Source organism: Amblyomma maculatum, chromosome 8 (genome assembly GCF_055883805.1).
Source record: "Amblyomma maculatum isolate TAMU_Amacu chromosome 8, ASM5588380v1, whole genome shotgun sequence".
NCBI classification, from domain to species: domain Eukaryota; kingdom Metazoa; phylum Arthropoda; class Arachnida; order Ixodida; family Ixodidae; genus Amblyomma; species Amblyomma maculatum.
In genome coordinates, this window is record NC_139351.1 from 49,968,836 (window position 1) to 49,993,634 (window position 24,799).

General features: G+C 45.5%; 1 long non-coding RNA gene across 3 annotated transcripts in view; it reads right to left on the minus strand.

Annotated features, from left to right (window-relative positions):
• Positions 1-24,799, minus strand: part of LOC146181137 (uncharacterized) — a 63,529-nt gene that overhangs the window by 22,396 nt on the left and 16,334 nt on the right. For 2 of the 3 annotated variants that reach the window (XR_014700413.1, XR_014700415.1), the window contains exons 2-3: positions 24,658-24,750; positions 15,177-15,267 (exon numbers count right to left, since the gene is read on the minus strand). This is a non-coding gene — a long non-coding RNA (uncharacterized LOC146181137). Of the gene's footprint in view, positions 1-2,275; positions 2,402-15,176; positions 15,268-24,657; positions 24,751-24,799 lie in introns of all 3 variants that reach the window. The other variant, XR_014700414.1, reaches the window with a different exon arrangement.

Sequence of the window (24,799 nt, forward strand, 5' to 3'; positions counted from 1 at the left end):
CACAAGAGTCCAGGGCCTTTCACGTATTATTACTGCAGTCGGTGGCTTCTAGGAAGGTGTTTTGTGGCGGTGCTGGGCAGGTGCCAGCCTGAAAACGATTATATCGGCAGGTATAGGGCATGCCATTGGTTATGTCAACGGCCTCTGCATATTGAGAAAAGCGATATTTTAAACGGGGGCGATATAACTGAATCTTGACAGATGCCATTGTACACTACCTGGGACATGTCCATATGAGGTTCCTTAGGCTTATGGTGGCCGCACGATTCGTCAAGAGCATTTGAACGTAGCTCTAAGTTCGATGCCTTCAATTGGTGTCGTACAAGGTGCAAAGAGTGGAGCCATCTGAGATGTTGCCAAACGCCCTATTAATAACCATTTCAAGAATGACCTTCGTGCTGGTTTTCGGAAAGTGGCCAATTAGATCATCTTCAAGTTGAAATAGGATGTCTTGCACTGAAAGATATGTGACGTTGTGGAGTGCATGAGGATGTGTCCAACTTCCAAGTGGCCTGTAAGGCGGTTCAGGACCATTTGTTCGTAAAGCTTTTCTTACTAATGATATAAGGGTTATAGGCTGCATGTTCCCGAGCTTTTGGTAGTTATCGAGGTTGGGAATCATGATCCCCTTAGTAAAATTAAACGATTTAAGTATATCTGGCGTCTCCCAGCGGCTGTTAATTTCCTCAAAAATATACGTCGTTGCTTTTTGATTCAGGTTGCGTAAGATGTTGTTGGTCATCACAGGGACTCCAGTAGTTCTGTCAACGTAAGAGGCCGATGCAGAGCCTCACTTCGGCTTCCTCGATATTTGGGGCGCATGAAGTATAAACAAAATTAGACAACCAGACCAATGCCTTACTTTCCTCATTACGCATGCTGGTTAAGCAGAGCTTGGCTTTCCAGCTGTCGCTATACAATCAGGCTAAAAGCTTACGCAATATGTGTGCTAAGGGGCAAGTGAGCTTGTTCCCAAAACTTTGCTCCTTTTAATTCTACGTCGGCTTCATGAAGGTTCCCTGAGAGTATTAAGCTGACTTTTTTTTTAACGAACAGCTATTATATGATGAGCTTTACAACGGCATGCACTAGGAAAGTCAGATAATAAATGACATAATTTAAAACACTCTTTGACCCCGTTTACTGAAGACTTAAGCAAGATAAGCCATACGATTTAGCAATGGGGGCTTGGGTGCCCTGTGCACGGATGAAGGTTACCTCACAAACTCAAAAATAGATGCGAGCCTATAATACCACCCGAAAATTGACGCATGTAACAGCGGTGGCATGGCATCAACGCTGAAGAATGACGGAGAATAACGACGCTTTCTACATGCGCTTTGACTTGTCCCACAACTCTGTCAGGAAAATGTAAGGTTTTCGCGAGACGAATGTGGCTGACTATGGCTTCTATAACAGATTCAAACGAACCACGGATCAAATGCGTCTGGTATCAAATACCTTTGGCAGCGATGGGTCAGCTGGGTCCTCAAAGTTTTTTCTTTCACAGAGATTTTGCTCATGACAGAACCAAATCAAATAAACAAACAATAATTACCGAATACATTCTACAATTTCACTTTTTGGCGTAACCCACAGGGAATACCCTTATTTTTCTTTTATCTTGGCTCCAATAGCTTTGCCTACTAAAGAGGAGAAAGATCGACATTTACAAGTAAAGCATTTCCGCTTTCATGCCGCAGGATATTGTTAGCAGAGGTATAAAGAAATAGTACTGCAACTAGGAGAAACTGAATGCATTAATTTTCTTAGCTATGGCTTCAGTGTCAGTCATACGGCGTTTTGGCTTTTAAGAGGACGTTTCGCGTCTCGATTTCTAGATTTGTGCGATTTGCAGTTAAGAAAATCTCTTGAAGGGTGCTCTGAAATCGGGCTTAATCACAAGTAATACTCAATTGTGCAGAGGCAGCAGAAAAAAAGGCATTAATTTAGTTCTGGTTAAACCTGGTATGCAAAACTGCAATGGTTACGCTTAAGGGTCGGCATGTAGTGTAGCTGCGGGTGCAGCTTGACGTGTTTAGCCACGATTAAAGACACGATACACAATGAATGACTAGTGTTCTTCTTTGACTCTATTAACACCGATGAAATCACATCGGTAGTCAGTAAAGTAGTGCGTTTTGGTCTCGACTCGACCGGCCACGTATCCATCTTCGGCAGCAGCCCTGTACATCACAAGGTACAAATTGCTTCTCCACTCCATAGTGTTCTTAAGTTGTAGACGGCTCAACTGTAGGAGTCAGTTTGTGCTTACAGCCTGGATGAAGGCACTGTTTCTCGTCGGGTCTTTATTGTAGTCGTCGTTGCACAAAGCCAACCCCTTTTCTGCCGGGTTGGGCATACCACTGGCCATGACACCCAGAGCAGTTTTTATACTTTCCTGAGGAGAAATGTATACCACCGTTACCACCCCTCCCGTTTCACACAGCTTCACACATACTGCCTCTCCCTGTTCACTCGGCAAAGGCGGTAGTACGCACTGGCTTGAACACCCTGTTTAACATACACAGCGACGCCGGCATTACGATTCTGCTCCCACCGCCTAGCTGCGGCTATTAGGTTGAAACCGGGTATACGACACGCTCGTCTAGACGCGGCTTGCGCTCGCTGTTTTGCTAGCCGTTCACGTTCTTCAGCCGTTGGCCCGTTGTCGTTTTCTGGCTTCGGCGCATCGCCGATGCTTCTTCTTGTAAGACTGCATATCAACTGATTTACCCTGACACGAACTCCTATTTCTCTGTTTCCACTTTCACTCCTGTTAGCGATCGTCTTTTCATTAATGCGCAATTCCTTACCCTGGGCGGCGGCCGTCCACCCCTTGGACCCTGAGTGGTGCGTCCCGACCACCGCTTTGGCGCACGTGCCTGGATTTCGACGCGTGCATGCAAGATCGGACATTGCTCACACCGCATCCGATGAGAGAGTGCCATCTTAGGAACGCCAGGAGTGCGAAGTGGCGTCCGCCGGTGATACGTGCCGGCACGAAACCCAGCGCAGTATTGCTCACGCAATAAAACTGTCCTTGAATTAGTTATGTATTATTACTGCAAAGTCACTCGGCCACGAGAAGGAGGGGGGCACAGAATAACACAATAAATGCCATATTATGCAAATTCATTTATGTACACAGACACATGATACTCTCATGCGCATGTTACATTATAGACATTTATATAGCATGCCTCATTAAAATCTCACACTATAGGCTTTCAAGTTAGGCAGACGTGTTTTCATATTTGTATTATCGAATATGCCTACTAAGGACATGTAGTAAGTAAACTCCGTACTCTACAAGGCAAATAACTAGGAGAGATTCACAGGGGGATGGACCGCATGTGGCAAGTACTCGCAGATTATGACTACTGCCTTACTGGTATCAAGAGCAACGTATATAATAGTAGCATCTTACGTGTACTCAATTATGGGGCTAAAACGTGGAGGCTAACGACATGAATTCTACTTAACTTGAGGACAACAGAGAAAGCCAGGAACGAAAATTGGTAGGCGTAACCTTAAGAGGTATTAAGGGCGCAGAGTGGGTCAGATAAATAACTCCAGTTATTACACTCTAGCGAAACTAAAGAAGAAGTTGGCATGGACAGGGCATGTATGAGGATAGAGGATAAACGATTGTTCCTAAGAATAACAAATTCATTCCAAGGAAAGAAAAGCGTATCAGGGGGCGGCAGAATGCTTAGTAGGTTGACGAGCTTAGGAAGTTTGCAGGGGGAAGGGGATGCAACTAGCAAAGGGGGAGTAAATGGAGGAATCTGGGAGGGGACTTTACCCTACAGCTGGTTGAGTCCAGCCAATGAGGGTGCTTTGGATTATTCATTACACATTTCGGCAGTTTGTTCTAGTTTACAGTTGTACTGACCAAAAATGTGTACTTAGACTTACAGCTTTGAGGTCGGCATTTTTAATCACTTTTTTTATTGCTAAACGTGTTTTTGTGCTAAAAATATGGGTAACGTCTTCATCGCTATTGCTTTGATTTGAACATTATATATTGAGTAGCAGGCCAGATTTAAATTATTCCGGCCAACCTCTTTGCCTTTTCCTTTCAATAAATCCATCTATCTATCTATGTACAAAATTGAATTCAGTCTGGTCTGTGTGCGTCTGGCACGAAGGGATTCTAAGCCAAGAACAGTGACCATTTATGTTAAGTTTTCAGTTATGTAGCTATTTCAAATAGGTTGGGTTACAAACCTTTGGAAGTTTTAGAGTTTTATTATATTTATTGCTCTAACTGGATCCCACAATATTGGCTGGAAGGGGAGGTAAAAATTCCACCACGACTACGTTACTTCCTAATGCGAAATTTGAGCGCAGCCCATCAGCTGTTCACCTTTTCGAAAGATTGAGGTAAAGATTTCGAGCACGACACATATGTACAACTACAGAATTTTTTTTTAATTTTTCACACGTATTCTTTCAAGAAACACTCCCCTAACAGTTCTTGGCTGTCATGAAAGAAACTTAGTGGTCTGCGAAATGAAGAGAGCAATTGAGTTATCGGGAGGTTACGGGAGGCAGCGCGTGGTCCCATAGGAACGTTGCGCGACGAACAGATAGCAGCGACTGAGTAATGCCGCTGACACCGCTAGCACCGCTAGCGAGTGAGACAAGTGAGAACGGGATGCATGCACCGTGATCTGTTGATATCGAGTCGGCGTTTCGGCAACCGTAGAGCACCCTCGCCGCCACGCAGGTAGAGGGGGGATCCCCTACTCCTCTTTTTGCATGGCGGCGACGGTGGCCTACGCAGTCAAATTAGAGATATTTAGCTTACCGGTATCAGCGATCTGCTACCGTGATCCGCATCGGCACGATCCACTGCGCATACCCAGATCCCCTTGACGCCGATAGATGGCGCTACATACTTGATGTCGGGATGTCGGCATGTAGACGTGCCTCGTCGAGACCAATCAGCTTGGGCGCCCCGCTCACGCCCGGTAGAGGGTCGCGGTGGCAGATCGCGGATCACGACAAGCTAACTCTCTCTGTTGTCTTGATTCGCTAGCAGCGTCAGCGGCATCAGTCATTCGCTGCTATCTCTTCGCCGCGCAGGCAGCGAGCCCCCCCCCCCCCCCCCTCTTTACATTTTTCGTGTTCTTGGGTTGTTGTTGTGGCTGTAGGAAGAAGGAAAAGAAACCGCACGGGCCTGCTACTGGCTCTGTACCTGAGCCACCTCCGCTGCCTCGTGCGAACCGAAGAGAGAAAGCAAAGAAAGAAGAAGAGAGAGAGAAAGACGTGCGCCACAACAGCCGTCATCCACCATGGTGGCGGTTGCAATGACGGCCCATAACAGATAAACATTCGGTGGCTAGCTAGCCTCTGCCGCAAGCGGCGTTGACCTACCGTCCAAGCCTCGTAGGGCCAGGAACTGCCACCCTTTACCACCTCCTCCCCAATCTTCTCCGGTTGCAGCGCGCGCTCCTGCCCCCATTGTTCGCCGCTGAGTGTACCCCGCCCCCGCCCCCTTTTCCTGCGAAGCTCCTTTTGTCGAAGCGCCGGCTCGAACTGGGGGGCTGAAAGGGGGGCGGAGCTGGTTACGAGGCCGACGCCGACGACGACGCGAAACCCAGGAGTGGGCACCAAAGAGCTGCGCTCTAAATACCGGCCAAGAAAAGTTGGCTCCTTCCGCATGAATGCCACGTGGCAGAGCTGTTGTCAGCGGCGCCATCAGCGTGCGCGGCGCGTTTACTTGCGCGACCAGATACAAAGCTGTAGTGAAAAAACGCATTACTGAATTTTCGAAGTTTTAGCCGGCATCGGAGTTATTTCGACATTATACATTACGCTACTGTCGACATGCAAATATGGAGAAACGCAGAATATTTGACTATCCTAGTGAACGTTTGTAGAGATTACTGCTGACTGAAAGCACATTTTGATATTTGTTAAAGCCATTCAATTTTTTTGGAGCTAATTTAGCGCGGAACGTGTTCTGGATAATTGTACACGCAAATTTTTCCTTTCCTGCTGGATTAACGCAAAGTCCACATGCCAGCGCCTGTCGAACAGGAACAAATAAAGATTTGAACAGTTCGCGGCAATAATAGTGATGATGATAGGCTAGTGAGCGGCATTTTTACCTAGTATTATTAGTCATTTGTCAGGACTAGAGAGTAATGACACCATAGGTCGGCAACATCACGTGTGCTCACTCAGGCTCACTCAGAAAAATTTGGTCCATCTGCGGGCTCTTCTCACTCACACTTACAAGGCGCGGACTCACACTCATGAACTCAAACTCACGCAAGCTGGCGACTCGCTCGGGCTCACTCGGACTCATAACTAACCTGGGCTCACTCACTCATTTCAACTTACGAGTCATTTTACTCACTCATCTCGACTCCCTAATTTTTGGCTCATGACTCATCTGTGCTCACTCACTTCGACTCACGACTCATCTGGACTCACTCATTTCAACTCACGACCCATTGAGCTCACTCATTTTGACTCATCGGGGCTCACTCATCATGGGCTCACTCATTTTCACTCTCGACAAACATCAAGTGACAGTCCTAAAGCTTGTATATTTAGGCAGAAGGCATTACAGAGAAAATCGCGGGAAATAAATAGAAAGAAATGTATAACATTACATGATTAGACTGTTTTCTTCAGTAATGAACGAGTTGAAAGGTTACAGAACAAGGAAAAAATGTAGTAAGGATTACTCTCTTTCAAGCTGATGATAGTACGAAAGCACGTTTTTGTAGCTATATCACGGGCCAAATTTGGGAATGGCTATAGCCGGTTTGGTGTCTGCCGTCTTGTCGGCACAGTCAATAATGGTTGGTCACCAATTGTAAAGGTAAAACTTCGAAGGTGGCCTGGGCCAAATTCTGGCAATGACATACCCAACTTTGTAGGTAACCATAGTGTCGAGGATGGTCAATGCAATTAGGAACTGTTCGGGTTTGATGCGAATTGGCCACAATCAAGTTTCGAGGGTTGGTAAACAGTTGGAGGTCACCATCGTGTTCGCCGTAATTCAATTATGTTGTAGGTTCATTTTGGTCCCAAATCGTCCGAGACCAATCTACTGGGTTGCATGGACCACATTTGAGGGTGGGCCGGTCAAATTTGGAGGTCAACATCTTGTTCGCCATAGTAATATTAAATTGAACAGATGTTTGCCCAAATCAGTCGAGGTCGGATTCCGAGGGGCAAAATTTAAGGCGGCCCTGGAGGCGACCACCGTGGTCGCCGTAGGTGAATTATGTTGGACAGGTTTTGGACTAAATCGACCGAGGCTAAATTTCAGCTACACCTGAGTGCATTTAAATTACCCACGTACATAGCCACGTAATTGTGACCTCCTCAAGCAGCCTACCCAATTAGAGCAATGGCACACAAAAAGAAATATTGATCAAGATTCTTGGTCTGTGGCGGTGAGCCTATGACTTATTTCGCAATAGGAAAGAACGTTAAAAATGTGGTTACACAATGGTCTCTTCGAACTTTATTAGCCTGATATTATTAGCTATGCAAGGCTAGCCTGACTCGTTCGCATCGCTGTGCACCAATGAGCAGCTAACCTGTGAAATCATTTGCGAGATATTCCGAAATAAATAAACAGCAAAGGAAGAACTATATAGCCACCATAATACAGCATGCCAACGAGAACAAATGTTCGATTAACCAACATTATCGCCATTGTCAGAATAATTGCGTAGGAAAAAAAAATAAATTTCTCTACATCATCAGCTCACCAAGAAGCTTATTCATTATTATAACTACAGAGGCAATTCGAGTTCGCTAGGATCTAATTAGCAACTTGTGCCCGTTACTCACTCAGATCATGATCTGAGTGTGAGTCCGGGATCACTCACGACTCAGATCATGTTCTGAGTGTTAATCCGGACTCACAACTCAGAATATAATCTGAATGTGTGTCCGGACTCACAACTCAGATCATGATCTGAATGTGAGTCGGGACTCACTCACGACTCAGATCATGATCTGAGTGTGAGCCTGAGTCAGCCCGAGTGGGCCGACTCATGAGTGAGTTCGCCGACCTATGAATGACACAGATGACTGCGACTACGAAGTCATCACATGGTGACGTCAATGTGTGGATGTGTGGCCATGGATAATAACTGGACGTGGCGCCATAATGACTAGTCAGCGGCAAATTTACCTAGTAATAATTAGTCATTTGTGATGACTAGAGAGGAATGACACATATGGCTGCGACTAATAAATCATCACATGGCGATGTCATCTACCAGTGACGTCATTGTGTGGTTGTGTGGCCATGGTTAATAACCGGAAGTGACGCCATAATGATGTCCCATCCGGTCATGGCGTCACGACCGGTGATGACGTCAAGAGACGAAGCTGACGCCTATTACCAGGGTCACCCGAAAATTGCGCCCGTAACTTCTTGCGTAAACTGTTATCATGTTCCAACGCGATTGAATGCGTTTCTACCTGTTAAAGCAGCACTTAATCCCCCCCACGTGGTATTAAGAGGTTCCATTGCCGTTGCACCCACATTTTATTCAAAAATTCGTTTGTCCTGCTTTGTGCGTGATTGGGTAGGGGCGGGGCTGCATCCGCAGTATTCGAAATTAAGCTGGTTTTCCAGAAGTATCATTGCCAGATGTTTTCCCTACACCTACTTTTATTTTACCTTCCTGCAAACAAGCTGATGTGTCTTGTTAAGTGCGAGCCTTCTTCGATGAAAGAGTCCTTCGCGGTGCTTGTCCGCCTCTTTGTTTCGTTTACAAATGTTTGGAAATAAGGTATGCATTGCACCTAAGCCTTCGAGCGTTATTATTGTAGAAGTACGTCGAGGACGGCGTCGAGGACGGCGGGGAAACGGGGCGATGAAGACCAACACAATCTGCGCGATCGCAATTCCATAACTTCTTCCTCTTCGTCAGCGTCCAGCGAAGATGCCCATCTTCTTCTTCACAATGCCACCCCCCCCCCCCCCCCCCCAGGAAAAAAGGAGCCATCCTGGCGACTTAAGGGCCGAAGATACTATCCATGGGATCGTAGAATGGCTTAAGGCGCTGCACATGAACAGTTTTACGGCCACGGCGTCGCAGATCGGAAGCTGGCGTAAGCGGCTCAACAATGTAGTTCACTGCTGAAGTGCGTTCGACGATGCGGTAGGGCCCATGATACTTGGAGATCAGTTTTGTTGAGAGGCCAGGGCTGCCGGATGGAACCCAGAGCCACACGAGTGAGCCAGGCTCGAAGGGTGGTGCATTCTTCTGATTGGTGTCATAGCAATATTTTTGGCGCCACTGAGAGTGTTGTGAATGTCCGTGCAATCCGGCGGCATTCTTCTGCGTGCTGTGCAGCTTCGGTCACTGTGGTACATTCGAATGCGGCAGGGTTGTAGGGCAGGACAGTATCAAGGGGAGCAGATGGATGCCAACCGTAAAGCAAAAAGAACGGAGAGAAACCCGTGCTGGATTGCGTAGCAGTGCTGTACGCGTAGGTGATATAAGGAAGGACAATGTCCCAGTTTGTGTGATTGGATCCGATGTACTTCGCGAGCATGTCACCGAGGGTGCGATTAAATCGTTCAATGAGGCCGTTTGTTTGCGGGTGGTAGGCGGTGCAAGTGCGGTGAATGATTTTGCACTGAGCGAGCAGGGCTTGAACGACGTCAGATAAGTAAGCACGGCCTCTGTCGCTGAGAAATTCACGAGCAGCACAGTGACGGAGAATGAAGTTCTTCAGTAAGAAACCGGCCACATCTCGGGCTGAAGAGCGCAGGGTCTCGCTGGCGTAAGAAGCCAGAGCAGACAACCGGCGGGTTTATCGGGGGGGGGGGGGGGGGGGATGTTCGTCGTCAGCCATGCGAGTTAGCGGGAGCGTGCGGTTGCGAACCTCCAGCATTAGGCAAGGATATCAGGTCGCACCTCCACCAGATGTAGAAGAAGTACGTCGAGGACGGTGGGGAAACGGGCGATGAAGACCAACACAATCTGCGCGATCGCAATTCCACAACGTCTTCCTCTTCGTCTTCGTCAGCATCCAGTGAAGAGGCCCATCTTCTTCTTGACCATATAAATACCGCCTTGCCGCTGACATGTTTGAACTCCCGTTTGACATTTGATTGATCCCGTGTTTTTGGGTGAGCCCATTTCACCCCGTTTGAGCTGATTTGACCTTTGACGTTTGCGAGGGGCTTCATGTGTCCATTGAGACAGGTGTTATAGGTCCAGCTCCATTTCTTTCCTGTAAACCAAAACAAAACGCCGGAGAACTTTGATGCGTTTAAGAGAACGCTGGTTGCGTTCGAGAAGGGGTGCAGAACGTACAGTGTATGGAGCAAGGGGGAGGATTTTAGTTTAAAGCAAACTAGCGCACTTCAGAACACAGACACAGGAAGGGAACGACAACACTGCGCTGACTTCAACTGGTTTTTTATTAGAGAGTGACACAATATATATGTACGAAAAGTGGGCGCGAAAGAATTGATAACAACTGCTGAGTTTGCACGTGGCGTAAAACACCGAACGCAAAGTTAAAAGGCGCACGATAACAATATAGGTAAAAGGAAGGCAGAACGGCAGGGCTATGAAAAATAAAGAAGAAGCGAAAAAGGGGGAGGCCAATAGGTAAAAACAGGCAAAGATGGCACGATCCGAGGATACGTAAACTAAAATCGAAATAAAGCCAAAAGGGGCATTAAGAGCGATAAAAGCCAAAGGGGGCATTAAGAACGATAAAAAACACAAAAGGGGCTTTGAGAGCAAAAAAACACAAAAGGAGCATTAAGAGCGATAAAAGAACCAAAAGGACAATTAAGAGCATTACAAGACCAAAATTGCATTAAAAAGAGAATACCTAAAACAACCAAGGCCGGGCCGCTAGAGGCTGAGGAGTGTACCCGGAATCTAAACATTAAAACTACTGTGCGTCTGGTTCAAATATTCTAACTCGCGATTAGTCAGGGCTACTGAGGGTGTGCTAACACAGTTTTGACCTAGGTTTAGAATGTGAGCGGCTTCTATGATTTCGCGTGTGAACTGATGTGCATTTCTCGCAATGAGAGTGCATTTATGAAGGGATGGATCAAAGTGCTAAGTGCAAAACTCAAAGTGCTGACAGTAGATGATCCCTCCCTTTTGAAAGATTCGAGACAGGTTTTTCATTTCTTAAAGGACACCACAGATGTTCTAATGCCTTTTTCAGTCGACATTAAGGATATTTACTATTCACTTCCACACGACAAGCTTCTTTTGTGTGTTGATAGTTATATCGATGCGTTCGGATCCGTTACCTTCCAGAATTCTTGTGGCATCTCGGTGAGCGGCTTCTTGGAACTTTTGACTGTTTACCTTAGCTCAACTTTCGTTTCATGGTATGAAAACATTTTATTCAAAAGAGCGGAGTGTGCATTGGCTCCTGCATTGCTCCAATATTAAGTGATATATATCTCGCCCATCATGACCGACTGTTAGAACAGCAGCTATCTTCGTCAGCTGCTGTGAAGATTTTCAGATTCGTCGATGATTACTTAATCCTTTTGGCTAGTAACGAATGTACTTTTCAGAGCTCAGTTTCAGAAGTGCTTTCTCGCTTTGAACAGTGCCTCTCTCCACTTGTTTTTACCCATGAGGTACCGGATAAGGGAGCTTTACGCTTTCTTGATTTAAGGCTATCCAGGGCAGATAACCACCTGTGCTGGTGGTACCAGCCGAGAGGGGCAAGTCCTTGTTGCCCTACAGTTCAGCCTATTCTAAGATTATTAAGAGGGGCATTGTGAACCTTTGTTTCACAAATGCCCTAATGAAGTCCTGTGTACACTCTATGGGCCGGAGCATCGAAGAGCAAACTCAGCGGGTGATAAATGCTGGCTACCCTGAACATTTGCTGACCTCAGTAGCAGGCTCCCTCTTGCAGAAGCTTAAAGGGGGTCAAGTGAGAGCTGCTCCTGAGCATCAACTCAAGGTTGCTGTGGTGCCTTACCTTGACACTATTTCTCACAGGCTCAAACGTATTGGGCAAAAGGCAGACGTCCGTGTTGTGTTCTCGGCGCCTGACAAGCATTCCAAGCCTTGTCGCAGAGTCAATGCCCCGGCTGTGCGAAAGCCAGCCTGCCCTGTTAGGCACCAGGCACATTTCGTTCCCTGCCAAGTTGGTGTCGTCTATAAGATTGCCCTGAGCTGTGGCAAGGCCTACGTGGGACAAACCGGGCGTTACCTAAACGAACGACTTATGGAACACTCAAACAGTGTTTACAATACTACAAAAAGAAACCAAGGTGCTCACTGCCTAAAATGACCCTCTCAGCCCTGTGAGCCATCCCTTCATAAATGCACTGTCATTGAGAGAAATGCACATCAGTTCACACGCGAAATCATAGAAGCCGCTCACATTCTAAAGCTAGGTCAAAATTATGTTAGCACACCCTCAATAGCCCTGACTAATCGCGAGTTAGAATATTTGAACCAGACGCACAGTAGTTTTAATGTCTAGATTCCGGGTACACTCCTCAGCCTCTAGCGGCCTGGCCTTGGTTATTTAGGTATTGTGTTTTTAATGCCCTTTTGGCCTTGTAATGCTCTTAATTGTCCCTTTGGTTCTTTTATTGCTCTTAATGAAACTTTTGTGTTTTTTCGCTCTCAATGCCCCTTTTGTGTTTTTTATCGTTCTTAATGCCCCCTTTGGCTTTTATCGCTCTTAATGCCCCTTTTGGCTTTTTTTCGATTTTAGTTTACTTATCCTCGGATCGTGCCATCTTTAACTGTTTTTACCTATTGCCCTCCCCCTTTTTCGCCTCCATTTTTCATAGCCCTGCCGTTCTGCCTTGCTCTGACCTATATTGTTATCGTGCGCCTCTTAACTTTGCGTTGGGTGTTTTACGCCACGTGCGAACTCAGCATTTGTTATCAATTCCTTCGCGCCCACTTTGCGTACATATATATTGTGTCACTCTCTAATGAAAAACCAGTTGAATTCAGCGCTGTGTTGTCGTTCCCTTCCTGTGTCTGTGTTTTGAAGTGCGCTAGTTTGCTTTCCAAGATGATTTACCAACTAGCCCGTTCTTCCACCCTTGCAAGGATTTTAGTGGTGTCTGCTCTAGGCTCAGCGGGCTGGGACTTGTAGGTCACTGCCGGTTGCGGCGGGGGCTAGCCTGCCACCGATTTTTCATCTGTTGTAGGCTGTCTTTACACCAGATGACGGAGGCTGTGGCGCGCGTCTTACTCTCCTTCTTCTTTTGCTTTCTTCTCTACTTTCTCTCTTCTGTCACACGAGCCAGTGGAGGTGGATGAAGTATAGGGCCAGCAGCAGGTCCGTGCATTTTCTTTTCATTCTTCCTTCAGTCGCAAGAAAACTTTTTACTGGAGCAACGCTCAGGCTTTCGTATTGTGATTAGAAGCCAATGCGATCGCTAATAAACGTATTACTTTAGGACTACCATACCTGTGAACCACGTGCAAACTATGGCCTCAAGCATGGCCGCCAGATTAACACAGCCAAATAACGTTTAATAACTGAGACACAGAAAACCCAACTTTGTCAGTATACACACGGGCAGTGCAAACTCAGAGAAACACTAAGCAAAAGAGCGCACTTTCGACACGACATAGGGAGTAAGACAACATACAGCGCTTCAAGAAGCGCTAACTCTTACTCCCTGTGTCCTGTCGAAAGTGTGCTCTTTTGCTTAGTGATCATGTACCAACTGGCACGGCTACTTTCCTTGATTTCAAAGAAACAAATAAACGAAAACATCGGTACAAATAATTAACAATAAAATAGAAGCTGTCAATAAGAACGCGAACAAAATGGAATCCTTATTTTAGTCCTGCGAAAAAGCAAGTTGACAAAAGCGTTTGACGATATCGTTTTGATGACAGATAAAATGCCCTGCTGCTGCACGATATTTCTTGACTAACTGAGTTAAACTATCTTTTTTTCCGAACACGACTTCTAACCCAAATCGAACCCGGGTACAATGCACCACCACTGAGTTTTTTCTTCGACGTCGGCGGCATTTCTGCCAGCACGCAACAAGGGTATTCCAGCAGCACACGCAGGAAATCACAGTCCCGACGTGCCAAATGACGGCAACCATGCACTGACTACATTCACCTGCTACCGTTTCCTCCGGAGTGCTCTGCAGCTCTCGGTTTGAAGCGGCAGTCACGCTCGGAGGGCCACCCCTTTCTATCGAAAGCGCAGCGCATTCATCATCCCCCTTGTAGCCACCCTAATCCCACCAGACGTGTACTTGAGGCGAGGGCGCATCAAAGCCATAAAGGCTGCTAACTTCACATGCGATGGAGCATTGGGCGAGGTACGTCTGAAATACCCAGTGGTTTAAAGACACTCACGCAGACAGTGTCAGTATGCCCATTCCCGGTGAAGTTGTCAGTAGGGCAAGCTCCTAGGTATTTCCACCTGAAGTTTTGCTGAGCGTAGCTTCGATTATAGTGTATACTAAAAACATTTTGATTTTTATACACACTTAAGTGCGAAACACATGTAATGGCTGAGATACATGCTCCATTTAAGCACCAGCTCAATATTTTGTAATCAATACTTTGGGTACATATCAACATTTCTGAAGTTTGCTATTGTATATAGGATGCAGTCTACCGCAAAGTTTTGATTTTAACTTCTGAAGGCGGCAGCGGGAATGACTAAAGAAAATACGTCATTGTATCAGTGAAAAAGAAATAACTGTGCGAAAGGCCTTTGAAAAAGTAGTACAGGAGTGGACTACATGGTATTATGCTTTGTGAAAGCCTTTGGCTCTGTTTAGACAATAATATATTAATTCTACCATTTTTCGGCTCATGAGATCACATGCCGGATATCAGTGTGTTAGGAACGAGGCAGGAAGCAGCAGTGTATCCATGTAATATTTTGTACCAATGGCCTGTCCAAAGCTAAAAGGTGCAAACATATTTCTGACGAGACGCAATCTCCGACAAGCGCATAATCCAATGCCCTGTTGCAAAACACACAGTTTGCTGACTGTCCATCTGTGTAAGACGTTATGACGTCTTGCACAGTAACGATTTGAAGACTGGCGCTAGACGCCTGACTTCATAAGATGGATTGGGTATCCTACTCCTTTACTGCTTTGTCTCGCCGGTGCTTTGTTAAACGATTTTAATTTTCCCTATTAGCGTTTTACTGCCCGTCTGTGAAGGATGACTTACCACTGGGAGCCGCATAGGTCATATTCAAAAATTCGACAGCCTGAAGTAGCGCCAAAAAGAGGACTGCCATCTTGTATGTCTTATAAGGATGCTGTAGAAGAATAAAATTGTTAAGGAGCCAATTATTCCATAAAAACTGAGTTTATATGAATGAATTACGCTTCGCTGTTTACACCTACCGTATTGGACAACGTGTAAAATACCGCGCTTCATTCGAATTGTTTTTTTTTCTAGCTCGTATCGTCAACGCCATGACTAGCAATATGAAATTTATTATTTTCCTAATGTGTTCATCAGGTGTTTGAAATTTCGCACGTTCGCTTTGAAGCCTTTCACATGTAAACATTGGGGGGCCTGAAGCCTGTGGAGCCTTGCCTAGTAAAAGCTCTCTAGGCCTCGCCCATGGCTACATCAGTAGGGTTGTCGATAAAGTGTGGACGTCGACGACTTATACACCACATCATTCATGCCCAGACTGAGGAAGAGAGCCGCAGTTAAAAGGTTATCTATTCTCAGTAAGCAGGCTCAATATGGTGGCAAGGTCACATGTTTTAATCAACGACGAGGAAAAGAACAGCGCATGGCGCAGCTGGTGGTCACGTGACTTCGAGGTTGACGTTACTACCCGTTCGGTCCGCGGCGAGCCGAAAAAGCCAGCACAGGGAATCTAGAGCATGCACGGATGAATGAACTTGGACAATGCTAGGAATAGAGCTTACGGTCTAAAAATATAGAAAAATACTTTGCTTATGATTCCACGAACTGTATCCAAAAGATACGTCAGCCCTTTCTGTTGAGAAACGGTAGTGCCCAGGAATGCAGCCAGCAGTTCAGATATGCCGGAGCTAACCTAAATTATAAAATTTACACCCAGCTTCTACGAATTCATAACTTGAGTAATTCACTGAATATCTGGGTTTATAGCGGCTATAGACGAGCGGTAAATGACACTTAAGAAATCGTGGCTTACTTACTGCGCTGCCATTTTGTTATTTGATCTATTTCCCCGTGGATGAGTACTGCACCTAAGCAGCGGCTATCAATATTTTATAGTACATCTACATACGTCCATCCTACACTACTGTGCGCTTCTTCGTAATGTCTCCATGATGACTGCGGTTTTAAAAAGCCATATAGGCACCTATTGTATTGAGGTAACATATAGGAGTTTTGTTTTTAAAACGCATTGACCGTATCACTTTGCTTCTGCCACGCCCAATGATATTGCGGTCGTTGTTTCTTCATGCACAGTGTCGCCGAGGAGCTTCATGGTAGCCACAGAGGCGCCAAGATTTGGTTCCTATCATTGCAGCCAAACGCGCTTCCTTTGCTACTGTTCCAGGCAGTTCTAGTTTCCTTCGCCTGGTCATTATGCGTGTTTCGATTAGGCTTCAAATTGTGCGCAAGCAAATGCAGCTTGTTCGTACTTCTACGTCAAGCGAGCGTGTTTGCTTCTCTTGCCCGTTTAGTTGTTTTCAGGCTGAAGTGATGCCATTAACTTTTGCATTTCAGTGCTAAACCTGTCTGATCGTTTGTTTCTCTAAGCTCTGTCAACTATCACGCGATAATAATCTGGTAGCGTACAATTAGAGCTGACTTCGTTTGGCTGTTATGTGCATATTCTGTGAATGTTGTGAAGAATTGAGTAAGTTGATAGACGTTTCATTGAATTTAATGAGTTTGCTCTGTAATGTGGCTTCATGGACAAGAAATGGTATGTTTACATCACTCTACTGCTAATATTTATTGGAGCAAAGCTTCACTTCTCTCATGCTAGCTACTCGTGGCTCTAAGAGGCTAGAGATGGTAGGCCCCCGCCGTTTACGGCGGGTGTTCACCTGCCCCCCGCGGTTGTACCTGCTAGCCATCACTGCCTCCGCCACCGCATCGGTGCATTTTCTTTTTCTTGCTCCTAGAGTGGCAACGACTTCTCTTATGCGGAGTTGAAGGTGAATTAACACCCATAAATGACCTCCGCGGTGCGGGTCAGGTGTCCACGCACAAAAGGTCAGATACTGCAACTTTCATATCTATAAAATATTCTCTTAAAGGTGAATTCCAAGCCGGATTTGACCTTCAGCTGTGCGCTTGATTGATTGGCATACCTTATCAAATGAATATTGGGGTTAGAGATAGTGGGTTATCGAAGAGAGTTTGAGGGAGCACTAGCAGGTAGTCCTTGTTTCAGGATTCCGTTGGCATTACCTGCGGCACTGACTCGCTGCAGCAGCATGAGCTGATAGGGCGGCCGAGTCGGCTAGAAAGTCCTCCAACTGCTTAGTCTGGGGCCATCCAATGTAGAATTGTCTCCGCACCAGATGGCCGATTTTGATTGGTATATGGCTGTTTGGATTTGTGTTTGTTTGTGGGCGCCTAAATGTAATTGCTTGCGCACGGCTTAGTCTGCCATGTGAAAGTGAGTACGTTCTATGCATCTCCCTGCATGCTCGTTATATTTCCATATATGTTTCTGGTGTTGCGAAAGGCTCTACCGATGACTACGTCCCCGGCTAGTGAAACATCGGATGATAGCATATTGCCGCGAAACCTTCAAAACTGTATTTGTTGTTTTTTAACAGCCGCCGGCATGCTGCCTTATCACTTTGATTCTGGATCGCGTATCAGTTATGTATTCTTTCTTTGTTAATGCTCGATGTCGCGAGTCGCACCTTTATCAGTTCGTTGTAGCGCAAGATGCACCGAGATCTGTCTCGAAGATTCTGTCCACTCGTGTGTCTTTCTACATTGTTCCAGCTTGTGCTTGTAGCAGTTGTGACGTTATCTAGATTATTCTTAGCAGCCTTTAAACTGAGCGTCGACGAGTACGACGGGCATTCTTTGTTCGACGATTGACGAGCACGTTTGTTGCTATCGCCGCCGCCGAGCTGCTTAGTTCGTTTGCTGGCGCAAGTCAGCCCAATAAAGAGTTTCTTCAGTGCAATCACCGACTCTTCATTTGTGTCATCGACCCTGGTCACCACCACGTGACAATATACTCAAGTGTTACCCCCTACCCAAACGTCAGGGACCCAAACGAGCGTGGGCTTCATATCTGGGGCTTCAAGTAGGACATATTCAACTGCTTCCATCCGGCAGCAGTTACACAAAGAGAACTGTCCATTTCTCTGAAGCGTTACAGGAAGCCGTTTTAAATGCAGACTTCAAAAAAAGCTCCATGATTTTTTTTTTTTACAGATTGCGAGGATGTCTGTGAGCTACTCGTGATCTTAGATGTGGGTCGATTGAGTATATAAATTGGCAATAATGCGTCGGCAAACTCCAGAGCCAATAAGTTTCCTCAGAAGCAAATCTTTTAGCCATTTTTTATGCCTCCACTTTTTTTGTGACAAATATTCCAAAGCATTTCTGATGTGAGTGGTATGAGCGGCTTCATCTTCATTTTCATTGGCCAGAATACCACAGTGAGCTGGTATCCACTGAAATCTTAGACGGCGGCCTGCGGCAATAGAAAAAGAATTTAAATAGATAATGTCAAGAAAAATGGGCTGAGGATTTGCAGAGATGTTTTCGGTTCTGTTAATATAACCCATCAAAGGTATTCAGGCGAAGGTCTAGAAAACAGGTTCTTTAATTTCGTGACGCGCAGCTGCCCCAGAAGATGCTTCCACTGCATAGCGGTGAAATTGCATGAAAATGCTGAATTGGTTTCAGCATTTTTACAATCATCAGATCTATTTAGCGCCCCCCCTTGATAGCGTTCTTTCAAAATTTAATAATATCTTTATCAAACTGTACAACGAAAACTTACGTTCTGTTAAATCTACATTTTATGAGGGGTCTGTTTGGCGGTCGGTTGATTTGCGCATGGAGCGCTCACGTGTTCGGGCTCTTCGACGTCATTTTCAACGTATTTCCGATCCTACACAGAGAATTTACCACAGCTCAATTTATTATAAAGCTCTTGCTGTCTATAGAGCTAACATCAGGCGCACACATGACCATTATGTAAATTAACTTTGCTCAAATGCTACAAGGAAATTCCTTTTTGGCAAGCCATACAAGTATGCTTTTGGAAAGCTCAGGACTCCCTCAATAATTCCGATGCTGAGATACCCTGACGGTACCTATACAGAGAAGTTTCAAGACACTGTAAAGATTCTGCTGAACACGCATGTCGCTGTGGACGATTCTTCTTTAGATCTACATTTACATACTCACGTTAGGGATAGTATTAAGCAGCTTTATAATAACTCAATCCAGGATCCACCGTTCACTCTTGAAGAAATTGAGGCTGTTACAACTTAAATAGATTTAACGCCTTCTGCTGGACCTGATCTTATCTCTCCTCGTATTGTCGTTTCGTTGTTTAATGCTCATCCTTTCTTGTTTTCCTCTAGTTTCAATTGTTATCTGTTTTTGGGTTACTTCCCTCAAGCATGAAAAATAGGCAGAGTTATTTTTATTCCCAAACCCAACAGACCACCGGACCTTCCGACTTCATACCGCCCGACTTGTATTAATTCTTCATTTGGTAAAGTACTTGAGCGCTTGCTTTATAGTCGACTGTACTACTTTGTATCAAAGAATAACTTGCTTCGCAGGAATCAGTATGGTTTCTCTCACGGCTGGAATTCTGTCCAGGCCATTTATAAATTACGTGATTTATTATAGGATTACAAACAACAGAAGCAGTCGGTGGTTTTAATTTGTCTGGACTTTAAAGGTGCATTTGATAGTGTTTGGCACACCTTAATTTTGCGTTTTCTAAGATAGCATCGATATCCAAAAAATATTCCCGTTTAGCGTCCTTCTCAGATGACCGGCATTAAACATATCAATCTCCTTCTTGATCTATTTCGACTCCTTCTTCTCTTGGTAGTCCACAAGGTTCGCCTCTTTCCCCATTACTTTGGAACACTGTCCTTTATGACCTCTTAAATATATATATCCCTTCCCCTATTCACATTCAGGCTTATGCCGACGACACCATTATCCTTGTACCTGGTAAGACAAGTCGCGAGTTATCTACAAGGGCAACCAGCGTCCTAACTTTCGTCCAGCAATGGTGCACCGAAAATCGTGTTCAGTTAAACGCACAAAAATGTTATGTTTTCTTTCATAATGGAGTACCAGGATTGCATAAGCGTAAACCCACCACCCGTCTTGGATCTCACAGCCTTAAGTGCGAGCCAACTATCAAATTATAGGGGTTGTTTTTGATTCGTACCTTACCTTATTCCCCATGCAAATCACTTGCGAACTAAACTTTTGGCCTCTACCACTAAGCTACTAAGCTCCTAATTGGTTTAATTTACACCTTCGCGTTTCACCTTCTCATTTGCATCAAATCTATCATCAAGTCATTCTCCCGTCGATTACACATGCTCCCCTGCATGGTGGTATCACTGTCCTCTTTCGCGACTAAGAGATCCGCGATCTTCTTCTCAACGCGCATTGCATATTTATAGTCATGGGTCGTTCACACTTCACTCCGCGGGCGCAGGTTTTGTAGTTCTTAACTCAACCCAAAGCATATTATTTGTTCATCGTCTTTCTTTTCAGCCACCTTCCAGTGCGTATGAAGCGGAACTTGTAATTTTTAATTCCGCAGTTGAATATGCACTTAACAACCCTCCCATATTACGTCTATTCATTTCTATACAGACTCTCTGTCTCTGCTTTCTGCCATCTCTTCAGTAAATTCATTTAACCCCACAATTCTTACCATTAAAAAGAACCTGTCGCGCTTATCGTCTCTCGCTCCATTCATGTTATTCCATATCCAGGGCCACTCCGGCATTTATGGCAATGAGTTGGCTGACCAAGCAGCTGGTAGCGCAAGCCACTACGGCCGTTTACATCCTTCTACCCTTCCAAGACGTTATGTCCGTTCACGCTTACATCGTTCTTCCCTTGTTTTGTGGAGCACATATTGGCGCGAAAATAACGGCGGCACATAATTAATTAATTGGATGCCCGATACCTTCAATATACCACGCATTTGTCAGCCCCGTAATGCGATTACAACTCTAATTACAGAGCATGGCATATTTCCTTTTTATTTTAAAAAAGTACGTCTCTCCTCCTCTTCACTTTCTTCCTGCGGCAAGATGTGTAATGACGTCCGTCACTACTCCCTTATTGCTCATTTTGTTTCTCGCCTAAACTCTTTTTGCTCATCAGATATAACAACGTCTCAATACCCAACGCTGCTTCGGAATCAAGTCGCTTGTGCAATTTTAATTCAAATGGTTCAACACCTAAGCAGAACTACAACCTGACTATTGTCGCTGACATTCTTCTGTTAAGTGAACTATTTGCTTGCTATTTCGCATTCTTTAAAATAAATGCCGAAGGGCTTATTTTCTACATATCTCCTTTGAAAGGTTACCTATGTTGTTTTTTTTTTCTCTTTATTTCTGTCCTAATTCATTATATATATATATATATATATATATATATATATATATATATATATATATATATATATATATATATATATATATATATGTATATATATATATATATATATATATATATATATATATATATATATACACATATATATATATATATATATATACACATATATATATATTTTTTTGAAACATGCGTTCCGATTATGTACGTAATCATTTAGAGATGATTTCTTTTTCTTTTCTCTCCAATATTTTCCTTGAATCTATTGTTTTCCTTCTCAGGTATCCTGTATTTCTCTTTTTTGTTTCTGGCTGCCTTATCACTTGGGTGCATTCTGACCTGTTTCCTGTTGTGGCGTGCACGCTGCTGCTGCCAACAGTCCATCCTTGCCTTTACAAGCTCCAGTGGATTTCCGTTACATCCTGTACTTGAGTCTGGGGATAAGGGACTCCTCAAAGTATTCTGCCGACCCCAACCAAGCTCTGTACAGAGCAGGAAGATTGCTCTTCCTTTCAGCCTGTCTGATTCGGACACGCCCACTTGCTTGTATGGAGGCGCCTATGGCTGTAGTGCGCAAGTCACTTCTGCCTACTGGATCACGTTTCTAAGTGTCCATTGGTATTTCGTTGAGCCATGCCCTTCGATGCCGCCAGCTCTTCATCTTTGTTTTCACAAGCCCCAGCGGATGACCTACTGATCCTGTGCTTGAGCCTGATGATGGTGGGGGCGAGGGTCTCGTCGGAGGGTCCTGAAGACCCCTGCCACGCTCTGCACAGGGGAAGGCTCCGTGCTCCTGTGTTGAGCAGAGTGCTTAAGGCATGTGTTTCAGTTTTTGTGGATGTACCCTGATTGCAGGCACTCATGCCTACAGAGCGAGGTAAGCATGGGCAGCATGCATGCTGCTATGAAATGAGTGGAGTTATTATTTTTTTTTCTATGCGTCAGTCCTGGATTTCATCCAGCTCAAGCCGGCTTCCGCCCTAACCTCGGAACTCATGACTGCCTTTGGGTTTTGCGAAGAGTTCTGAATAGAGCTCATCGTAAAGCGCTACCTGACTATCTCCTGGCAGTCGATATACACAAAGCCTTTGACAATATTCGCCATGAGATTATCCTGGAGGAACTTGCCAAATGCTTTCCTAGTACTCGTGCCCAAATCTAGATCCGCAATTTTTGGACATCTAGACCCATTCAGCTACATGGCAAAGCTCCGGGATGGGTGCCCAAAACCTATTACTTGGATAGGGGTGTACCTCAGGGCTCCATTTTCGGACCCATATTGTTCAACTTCGCCATGACACGCGTCGCCGAGAATCTGGAAATCAGCACAAGTGCAACAAGTGCAAGATTCGCTATATATGCCGATGATATTACTCTCTGGACTGAGGCAGCGGATTACGTAGACAAATATTTTATGCAGACTGAACTTCAGGCGGCCCTTCTTTGTCTTGAAGATACATTGACGAAAATTGGTCTTGAGCTCGCACCACATAAAACCGAATTGATTAGTATCGACGGAAAACATAAAACTAACCCCAGTATACATATCCATCTTCACATCGGAGGCAACACCATCACCTCCTCAAATGGGCAAATCCGCATTCTTGGCCTGCCCATCTCAAGCTGCAACAGCCCCCAGAAATGGGTTCATCAGCTACAACGCCTTTGGCCAGCATTGCTACACATTATTCGTCGCCTGTCCAACCGGCACGGCGGTGCGCGGAAACATGCTTGCCGTGCGATGGGCCGAGCAGCGGCGGTCGGAAAAAATCTCTATGGTACACCCGTCCTCCAACTGTCCAAGACTGACTTCGCTAAGGTCGAACGCCTTCATCGCGCAACATTACGTACTATATTACCAGTCTACCTAAGCACACTTCTATAGCCGAACTTGAGCATTTGGCCGCTCTACCACCGTTCACTACCATCGTTACCGAGTCACAGACGCGTCATCGAATACGTCTAGGGAACACTGTCCAAGGGCGTCGCCTGCTGGCCTGGGATGAACAGCGTAACGTCAAAACACCAGTTCTTTATGCATCTCTTCCCCCTTGGCAGATGCCAGTAGTCACACGCCTCCATCGCTGACCTATAAACCGCGATTTTGTCATTTCCCGAGAGCTCCTCGCTGCCCATCACCGACAAGAGCGAATCACTGATACGACTGGCATATACACTGACGCATCGATTACAAGCGAATTTGCATTTATGGGCTGGGTATGCGATGACCACCCTTCCCTCTCAGGCGCTTATGCCTGCCACCTACCTCAAGGTACCCCTCTTCATGCTGAACCCCTCACGATTTGGGGGGCCTTGTCAGGAGTGCCTTGCACCGGAACTGGTTCAATACGTATTCTTACTGATTCCTACGAAGCTTACAAGAAAATTGCTATTCCAGGTTCACAAGATGCAACAGCTACTGCCATACAGCGCCTCCTTAAACGCCACCAACTCGCGACCAGAACTGTAGCTATTCACTGGACCCCAGGTCGCTCGGACGAATCAGGGGACAATGCGGCGGCACACGCCGTGGCTGCCTTGGCAGGTGGGATGTCCACATTTACTTCCCCACCCCCCTTGCTTCATTCTTACCCGACCTTGGGCAGGCAACGCACCCCTTCCCTTGCCCTCATGCACTATACTCGGACCAGTCTTCGTCAGCATCGCATGCAGGTGGCCACACCAGAGAAAAACCCACCTCACCCGAAGTCAAGAAGTCTTTTTGAATAAGCTCATTGCACATGCGGCTTACACGCCCCGTATTATGGCCCGCTGGCGTCAGTACACAGAGAAAATGATTACGTGCCTCCACTGTACGACTTAAGTCGCGGTGGCATATCTCATTGCCCTGCTTTTTCTACTGGACGGTCCGAGATCAAACCCTACCGTGTGAACTTCCGTTCATTTCTAGAAACTGATGCTAACACACAGATGATATTTGCCAAGTATGGCTCGCTTAGTGGCCTGGTTAGAGCAATATGATTTGATTGATGACCTAAACAATGAAGATTTTGTCTACTCCCCTTTATCCCCATCTATGGCCATGAGCCTTTCCATTCAATAAAGGACATTCAATCAATTATTCCTCTGTGAATGTTACCTCTTTGCCTTTTCAGCTGCGGTGGTCACACGAGTCCGGTATGCGTGTTGCCATTCCCTGAAACTGCAGCAACGGAAGTGCCGGGTGGCGTTACTAAAAAATAAAACAAAAAAAGGAAGTCAATAAAGTTATGTTTTTTTTT